At 38.5% G+C, this 9,440-nt stretch overlaps 1 pseudogene; it reads right to left on the reverse strand.

Annotated features, from left to right (window-relative positions):
* Nucleotides 1-2,731: 2,731 nt before the first annotated feature.
* Nucleotides 2,732-3,333, reverse strand: LOC102427740 (annotated as a pseudogene).
* Between the last annotated feature and the right edge of the window lie 6,107 nt (nucleotides 3,334-9,440).

The following is a 9,440-nucleotide window of genomic DNA, read 5'->3' on the forward strand; positions in this document are numbered from 1 at the left end:
CCTGACCCAGTTGATATCACCTAATAGTTTCTGATAATCATTTAATGTGTTTAAATGATCTTTTATTAATTGTAAAGGCTGATGGGTGATAGTAGAGGTATGTAATATTCTGCCTAAGTAGGAAAAAGAAGGTTCAGTCTGAATCTTTTCTGGGGCTATTTTTAGACCATGTTCTTCTAAAGCAAGGACGGTCTGAGTAAGAATTTCCTGTAAAGTAGCCCGATCTTTATGAGCTAATAAAATATCATCCATATAATGAATAAGATATAGATCTGAACATTTCTTTCTAATAACTTGCAATGCCTGATCTACAAACTTTTGACATAATGTAGGACTATTTTTCATCCCTTGTGGGAGAACCTTCCATTGATATCTCTGATAAGGCTGTTTAAAGTTTTCTGATGGTATGCTGAATGCAAATCTTTGACAATCAGCCAGGTGAAGAGGTATAGTGAAAAAACAATCCTGTAAGTCAATAACAACAACACAATACTCCTGTGGAATTGCCACAGGGGAGGGCAATCCAGGTTGTAAGGAGCCCATATCTTCCATGGTGGCATTTATGGCTCTAAGATCTTGCAAAAGTCTCCACTTGCCTGATTTCTTTCTTATTACAAATATGGGTGTGTTCCAGGGACTATTTGATGGCTCTATATGTCCCTCTGCTAATTGCTGATCAATTAATTGTCGGGCTGCTGATATTTTCTCAGATGTTAAGGGCCATTGCTCAACCCATACTGGTTGTGATGATTTCCAGACTATGGGATCAGCAGTCCTAAGGGCAATGGCCCCAATTATAAATCCTGTCGAGGAGTGTGAGGTATTACTTTCTTTTCCTAATCCCTTTTCTGGATTAAATCCCATGTCTAGCATCTGTGATGTTACTCTATCACTGGGGCTATATAATAGAACTCCCATTTGAGACAAGATATCTCTTCCCCATAATGTAAAGGGGATAGTCATAATTATATAGGGACAGAATGTTTCTGAATGTTGATCTTCATCAGCCCAAGTTAAAATCTGAGAACTCTTTTTTACATTAGATGCCTTGCCTAGTCCTACTAGGGAAGTGGAGGTGGTATGCGTGGGCCATGAAGAGGGCCAATCCTTCCCTGCTATGCAGGAAACATCTGCTCCTGTATACAATAGACCTTGAATTAGTTTTCCCTGAATTTGTAAAATTTTTGTAGGTCTAGCAGCATGGATTTCTTGTATCCAAAATGCTGCATCACTAGATCCAAAGCCTCCGGCCCCTCTGGCTTCCTGGGTAACAGCTGTCCCTATTTTATGTATTGGTAACAGGAGTAATTGGGCAATTCTCTGCTTGGGCTGAATCTGTATAGTTGTGGTGGGTGGGGAAAGTAAAATCTGTATTTCTCCTGTGTAGTCTGCATCAACAACTCCTGGGATGACTAAGATCCCCTGTAACGAGGTGGAGCTCCGTCCTAATATTAAACCTACAGTTCCCTCAGGCAGCAGCCCAGGCACACCTGTAGGAATGGCTGCTATTGGCGAGTCTGGGGTTAGTATTGCGTGGGTGGTTGAATGGAGGTCCAATCCTGCACTGCCTGGGGTTGCCCTGAAGAGGTCACTGACTGATTGAAATTTGCAGAGGGATTGAGGGTTGATGCCCCTATTATTTCAGGGGCCTGGGGCTGGCCCCCTCTCAAGTTTCCCAATTGAGGTGATGGGATAGAACAGTGGTTCCCAAACTTATTTGGCCTACCACCCCCTTTCCAGAAAAAATATTACTCAGCCCCTGGAAATTAATTTTTTTAAAATTTTCATAGCAGTTACTCATCGCCCCCAAATGCACCTGTGGCCATCACCGCCCCCCTGGATCGCTTGCAGCGCCCACGGGGGGGGGGGGGGGCGGTAGCGCCCACTTTGGGAATCACTGGGATAGACCTCCTTGGGAGCGGTTTGTAGAATTTAAAGGCCGACCATTTTTATGGTATTTTGATCTACATTCTTTTGCCCAATGGAATCCTTTCTGACATTGGGGACAAACAGTTTTTGGAGGATTAATATTATTCCCTGATGTATTTTCAGGCTGTTGAGGAGCTTGCCATCTGGCCTGAGTATTATTATTTTTATTTGGACATTCTCTGCTAAAGTGCCCAGGTAAGCCACAAGGGTAGCAGTTCATATTTCTTTTATTACCTGTATTATTGCTGGCTTGTCCTATGCTCTGTACATAAAAGAAAATAAATAGGTCAGCTACACAACACTTACAGCCTTTATTGATAGGATGTAGCCATTGTGCCCAAATTCAGCCATCAATTACAACTTCATTTCCCATCCACAATTAATGAGAATATATTTTACTTCAAATGGGACATATAGGCAGAGTGCCAAAAGTTAAAGTATAACCTTAAAGTCTTAAATTCACACTTCAAATATCAAAAGAAGCAATTCCCCAAATCATGAAAACATGAAGTAACTACACATGAAAAAAACACATTTAAGTCATTTCACTTTTTCTTGTATATAGTGAAAGCAGATGTATTTATAACTTCAGACTTCATAAAGTCATTATTCATTTAAAATAGACAAATGTTTACAGAGAACATTTAACTTAAATTTCATAGTTGCTTATAAAATAGTACTTGAAAGGTTGACCTATATAAGGAAACAAGAGTCCTGTCAAGAGAGATGGTAAACTATAAATATAAAATATACCACAATGTTAAAAACCTCACATTGCACTATAGGAAAATTAATAAAGATAACTTCATCTTTCTGGGGGGAAATGTATTTAGCATTACAAATTCAAATGTAAATTTTATATATGAATTCAATAAGGAATATATTTAAAGCATGCATTGTCACATAATCACCATTTATTTTGTGTTAAACAATAAAAATGATGTACTTTTTGAACATGTGTATATCAAAGGCAAAAGGTTATTTTTTACTTTTTCCTTTACTGGCAACTTTGGATGCATTTTTAGGTTTTGGTTCCCAGAGGGCATTTTTCACAAATCTTGAAGCTGCACCTTTGTCCAGCTTGGCAGCATTCTTCTTGTCAGTTATTTCCTTGACTCTGTTCATGTACACTCTGATTCTTTCCAATTCCTGCTTTACTGGGTGTTCCTGAGGATTAACTCCCTGAGTTGCCAAATAAACCCAAAACATTGAATTTAATGTGTAAGCAGAAACTAAATCCACTTTTGCTTGTTCAAGTGGGTCCAACTTCTGCAACAACTCATTTCTAGAAACAGACATCATGGTCTTCAGCATGTCATCTATAGCACCTATGGAATTCTCAAATGCTGATAAATACTCATGGATTTCTGATGGATAGTCTTCATTAATTTCTTCTTCTGCCATTATGACCTAAATGGTACCTGTGTGGTCGGTGCGGGCTCTTTTCCAAATTGCAGACTTCTGACTTCTTGTTTGGGCGCCAGATGTTGGGGTCCAACCCCAGCAGGTCCAGGGGTTCCCAAAGGTGTGGATGGAGTCGGCAAAGAAGGAATGACACGGAGACGGCGTTCAGTTGATGGGGAAGTTCTATAGCCAGGTTCTATAGCCAGGTTCTCCAGCCAGGTTCTGTCTTTATTCTCCTGTTACATCTGTATTTATACCAGTTGATTTTAATCCTATCCATTCTATTCCAAAGGTTAGGGCGTTTCTTATCTCCATTCCAAGGTCACTACTCTATTGTTCTGTTAGGCTACAAGGAAGTAACTGAAGGAGATTATCCTAAGGAAAGATTATGTAGCTTAAGCATGATTGTTTGTATTTAAAGTGATTAACTACCCGCCTGGCACTTAGTTAAGGGGTTTTATTCCCTCCCTAACTTTAGGAAAAAATCCCTACCTGGGGAAACAACCTTTCTCAGAGAGGTGACCTTGGTTAAAACACATAGCTCCAAGAAGGGGAGAAAACATATTAAGAACAGTATGCCATATACGCCAGGTCCCTTGAAACATATGCTGTGCAGATGTTTCTTCCCTGCAGCAACTGTGTCAAGCAGCAAGAATGGACCGGCTTCTGGCAGTATTCTGTTTGCCAATATTTTGTTTTAAGATTTTGGCATCTATGTCCATAAGAGAGAGGGCTTATGAATTGCATTTCTTATACTGAACCTATCTGGTTTTGATATCACCATTATATCCAACTTCAGAAAATGAGTCAGGGAGTGATTCTCCCCATTTTCCATTCCTTGAAAATGTGTTAGAACTCCCTGTAAAATTGTCTGGGCCTGGTGAGTTTCCTTGTATGCATGAGATTTTAAAATACTAACTCATTTTGATTTGCATCTTTTGGATGATTAGTGACATTGAGCATTTTTTCATATGTCTCTTGGATATCTGTATGTCTATTTAGGTTCTTTGCCCATTTTTCAATTGGATTGTTTGTCTTCCTTTTGTTAACTTGTATGAGTTCCTTATATATTTTAGATATTAACCCTTTATCAGATGTATCATTGCAAAATATATTCTCCCATACAGTGGGCTGTCTTTATCTTGTTGATGGTTTCTCTTGCTGTGCAGAAGCATTTTATTTTGATGTAGTCACATTTGTTTATTTTCTCCTTAGCTTCCTTTGCTTTAGGAGATGTATCGATAAACATTGCTACGAGTGATGTCTGAGATTTTGCTGCCTATGGTTTCGTCTACGATTTTTATGGTTTCATGACTTACATTTAAGTCTTTTATCCATTTTGAGTTTATTCTTGTATATGGTGTTAGTTGGTGGCCTAGTTTCATTGTTTTGCATTTATCTGTCCAGTTTTTCCAACACCGTATATTGAAGAGACTGTCTTGATTCCATTGTATGCTCTTGCCTCCTTTGTCAAATATTAATTAAGCATAATGGCTTTGGTCAATTTCTATGTTCTTTGTTTTGTTCCATTGACCTTGTGCCAATACCAGGCTGTTTTGATTACGGTGGCTTTATAGTATAACTTGAAATCTGGTATTGTGATTCCTCCAACATTGTTTTTCTTTCTCAAAATTGCTGCAGTTATTTGGAGTATTTTTTGATTCCATATAAATTTTTGGAGTATTTGTTCTATCTCTGTGAAATATGCCATTGGTATTTTAATAGGGATTGAATTGAATCTGTAGATTGCCTTAGGTAGTATGGAAATTTTAATGATGTTGATTTTACCAGTCCATGAACACGGTATGTTCTTCTACTTATTTGTATCTTCTATCTCTTTTTTCAACGTCCTGAAGTTTTCTGAGTACAGATCATTTGCTTTCTTGGTTAAGTTTATTCCTAAGTATTTTAATTTTTTTGTTACAATGGTAAATGGAATCATTTGTTTATTTTCTCTTTCTGAGAATTCATTATTGGTGGTGAATTTGTGGATCGTCTTTGTAGTTCTGGCAATTTTTATTTTATATGTTTAAAAATTGTACCATGAAGCCCACTTAACTTCAAATTTTTAAATCTTGATGAAATTAATCTTCTATTAATGTTTTTATCCTTATTCCAGTAATTTTTTAAATTATATTTTATTGATTTTTTTACAGAGAGGAAGGGAGAGGGATAGAGAGTTAGAAACATCAATGGGAGAGAAACATTGATCAGCTGCCTCCTGCACACTCCCTACTGGGGGTGTGCCCGCAATCAAGGTAAATGCCCTTGACTGGAATCGAACCTGGGACCCTTCAGTCCACAGGCTAACGCTCTATGCACTGAGCCAAACTGGTCAGGGCATATTCCAGTAATTTTTTAAAGGCTATTTTGTCTGATATGGATATAGTCCTACCACCTTTATTTTGGTTAGTGTTTGATAAGTAGTATATCTTTTTACCCCCCTTGACTGTTACTCTTTCTCTTTTGTTTAATGCTTTGTACAGTGGTGTGCTGGCAAATGTTTAACAACCAGCTGTCTGGGGAGCTCCTGAGAGGCAGAATCTGATTTGTAAAACTTACTGATTTCTGTTGTGTGAATATTTCTACCTGGTATTGCCCAATAAAATACAGGATGCACAGTTAAATTTAAATTGAAGATAAACAGGATAATTTTTAGTATAAGTATGTCCCAAATATTTCACACATTTAAAGGTATTTGCTGTTTATATGAAAGTCAAATATAACTGGTTTTCTTATATATTTACTTGCTAAATCTGGCAATTCTACTCTCATCAACATTATGTCATTGAATGCAAAGTTGCGAGATGTTCATACCACTTATTTTTAAAATAACTTTATTAGATATAATTTATTTACCATATAATTCACTCACTTAAATGTACCATTCAATAGTTTTAACATAGTCAAGATTTGTGCAACAACCACCATCACGACCAATTTTAAAATATTTTCACTACACTAAAAAGACTCATTAACAGTCACTAGGAGGAAACCAAGATGGCGGCATAGGTAAACAGTGGAAATTGCTGCCTCGCACAATCACTTCCAAAATACAACTAAAAGACAAAGTGGACAGCATCCAGAACCACAGGAAGGCTGGCTGAGTGGAAATTCTACAACAAGAAGGAAAGAGAAAAGCACACTGAGACTGAGGAGGTGCGGAAGTAAAGTGCAGAGGACTGAGGATCAGCCATAGCTGCTTGCTCTGCCTTGTTGATTCCTTGAGACCCCACCCCACCCAAGCTGTGCACAGAGGCTTTTGCATATGAAAGGTCTGGCCCTTTGCAATCTGAAAATTACCTAACAAACTGCAGCTGGGTCAGAGAGACCCAAAACTTCCAAAAGAAGGCCCAAGGCCCCACAGCAGCTTGCATTGCTTCACAGCTGGGCCTCATCTGGGCACCTCCAAACCCCAAACAAAGAAGAGGAATCTGCAGATCTCTCCATAGCTCCTGCTGGATAGCCTCAGGCAGAGCCTAAATTAGCATCTCCTTAGAGATCCAAGAGCCAGTGTACCCAGTGGTCATAGTGGGGCCATCCAGATTATAACTCCTCAGATTCATAAGGGACACACTCAGGGGGCAGACTCAGTGAGCACCAAAGCCCCACTGAAGCAAGTCTTGCCTCAGAAGGGTGTCTTCAGCACAGAAGTTCTCCCACTGATTCTCACAGCCAACTTGCCTGGAGGTCAATTCCTCCCAGTGATGCCTATAACAATCAAGGCTTAACTACAACAAGACTGTGCACAAAGCTCACAAAGAGGTGAACGAAAAGGGTCCACCTCAGGTAACTGGGGAGGCTGAGCCACTGGGCCCTATAGGACACCTAGCACAGAAAGCCACCCTATCAACAAAGGGAAGCATAAAAAATGAGGAGACAAAGAAACAGGTCACAAATGACAGAAATGGAGGAAAGCAAATGACTGGATATAGAGTTCAAAACCACACTTATAAGGTTTTTCAAGAATTTTCTAGAAACCGCCGATAAATTTAGTGAGACCCTCAAGAAATCTAGTGAGACCCTCAAGGTTATGAAAAAGGACCAACTAGAAATTAAGCATACACTGATTGAAATAAAGAATATTATACGGACTCCCAGCAGCAGACTAGAGGATCGCAAGAATCAAGTCAAAGATTTAAAATATGAAGCAAAAACACCCAACCGGAAAAACAAAAAGAAAAAAGAATCCAAAAATATGAAGATAGTGTAAGGAGCCTCTGGGACAGCTTTAAGCATACCAACATCTGAATTATGGGGGTGCCAGAAGAAGAGAGAGAGCAAGATATTGAAAGCCTCTTTGAAGAAATAATGACAGAAAACTTCCCTTACCTGGTGAAAGAAATAGACTTCCAAGTCCAGGAAGCACAGAGAACCCCAAACAAAAGGAATCCAAAGAGGACCACACCAAGACACATCATAATTAAAATGCCAAGAGCAAAAGACAAAGAGAGAATCTTAAAAGCAGCAACAGAAAGACAGTCAATTACCTACAAGGGAGTACCCATACGACTGTCAGCTGATTTCTCAACAGAAACTATGCAGGCCAGAAGGGAGTGGCAAGAAATATTCAAAGTGATGAATACCAAGAACCTACAACCAAGATTACTTTACCCAGCAAAGCTATCATTTGGAATTGAAGGTCAGATAAAGAGCTTCACAGATAAGGAAAAGCTAAAGGAGTTCATCACCACCAAACCAGTATTATATGAAATGCTGAAAGGTATCCTTTAAGAAGAGGAAGAAGAAAAAGATAAAGATACAAATTATGAACAACAAATACACATCTATCAACAAGTGAATCTAAAAATCAAGTGAATAAATATTCTAATGAACAAAAGAAAAAACAGTCACTAATCTCTAACCATGCCTTGCCTCAGTCCTAATAGGCAACCACTAATTTATTTTCTATCTTTATAGGTTTACTTCTTCTAGACATATCATACAAATGGCATCATACAATTTGTAGTTTTTTACGACTGCCTTCTTTCACTTAGAACATCTTTTCAAGTTTCATACATATATTGTATTGTGTATCAATATTTCATTTCTTTTTATTGTTGATAATAATCCATTGTATGGATAGATCACATTTATTAATCCATTTATCAGTTGGTGGACATTAGGTTGTTTCCACTTTGGGGCTATAATGAATAATACTGCGATAACAGTATAAGCTTCTACAAGCTGGTAAGTACCAGTGCAAGGCAGCTCCAGTACCCTGCTGGTTTTAGGTGTGTCTCTTTTAGATAATGCATGGCCTTATGTTATCATTGCCTACTGTCCCTATTTCTTCTGGCCTATTAGCTTCCCCAAAACAAGGAAACTTTTCACTATTGTACCTAGAGTTTCTAATTTAGTGCCTAATATTTGATTTTGAATTAATATTGTATGTATGCATTAAGTATGCACAGTGGTTAAGAATGAGGAGTTTCTGAATCATTTAAATATCAGATATGCCACCTATGTAAATACAGAAAAGCTAGCAAGTTACTTAACCTTTCTAAGTCTTAGTTTTTTTACTTGTAGTATGGAAAGAATAGTAATGTGAGAGAGAGAGAGAGAGAGAGAGAGAGAGAGAGAAAGAGAGAGAGAAAGAGAGAGCTTTAGCCATCTCCCAGCCATAAGAAGGGGATAAGCAGGGGTGGGCAAACTTTTTGACTCAAGGGCCACAATGGATTCTTAAACTGGACCGGAGGGCTGGAACAAAAAGCATGGATGGAATGTTTGTGTGAACTAATATAAATTCAAAGTAAACATCATTACATAAAAGGGTATGGTCTTTTTTTTTTTAGTTTTATTCATTTCAAACGGGCCGGATCCGGGCCGTAGTTTCCCCATGGCTGGGATAAGGAGACTAGACGAGTATACATACAATTCTATTAAGGACAGAACCTAGACATGTCACATTCTACTTCTGCTTATAGCCCATGGCCATATAGACCTTCTAGGGAGGCTGGGAAATAGTCTTTATCTGGGCAGATATTTGACCAGCTAAAACCCTATTATTAGGGAAGAGGGAAACTAGCACTCTGACAGAGATAACAATCTTCTCCATCTTGGAGACAGTCTCATCAAAACTATCATTAGAGGAAACTAAGTCACCT

This window comes from Myotis lucifugus, unplaced genomic scaffold (assembly GCF_000147115.1).
Source record: "Myotis lucifugus unplaced genomic scaffold, Myoluc2.0 scaffold_2218, whole genome shotgun sequence".
NCBI classification, from domain to species: domain Eukaryota; kingdom Metazoa; phylum Chordata; class Mammalia; order Chiroptera; family Vespertilionidae; genus Myotis; species Myotis lucifugus.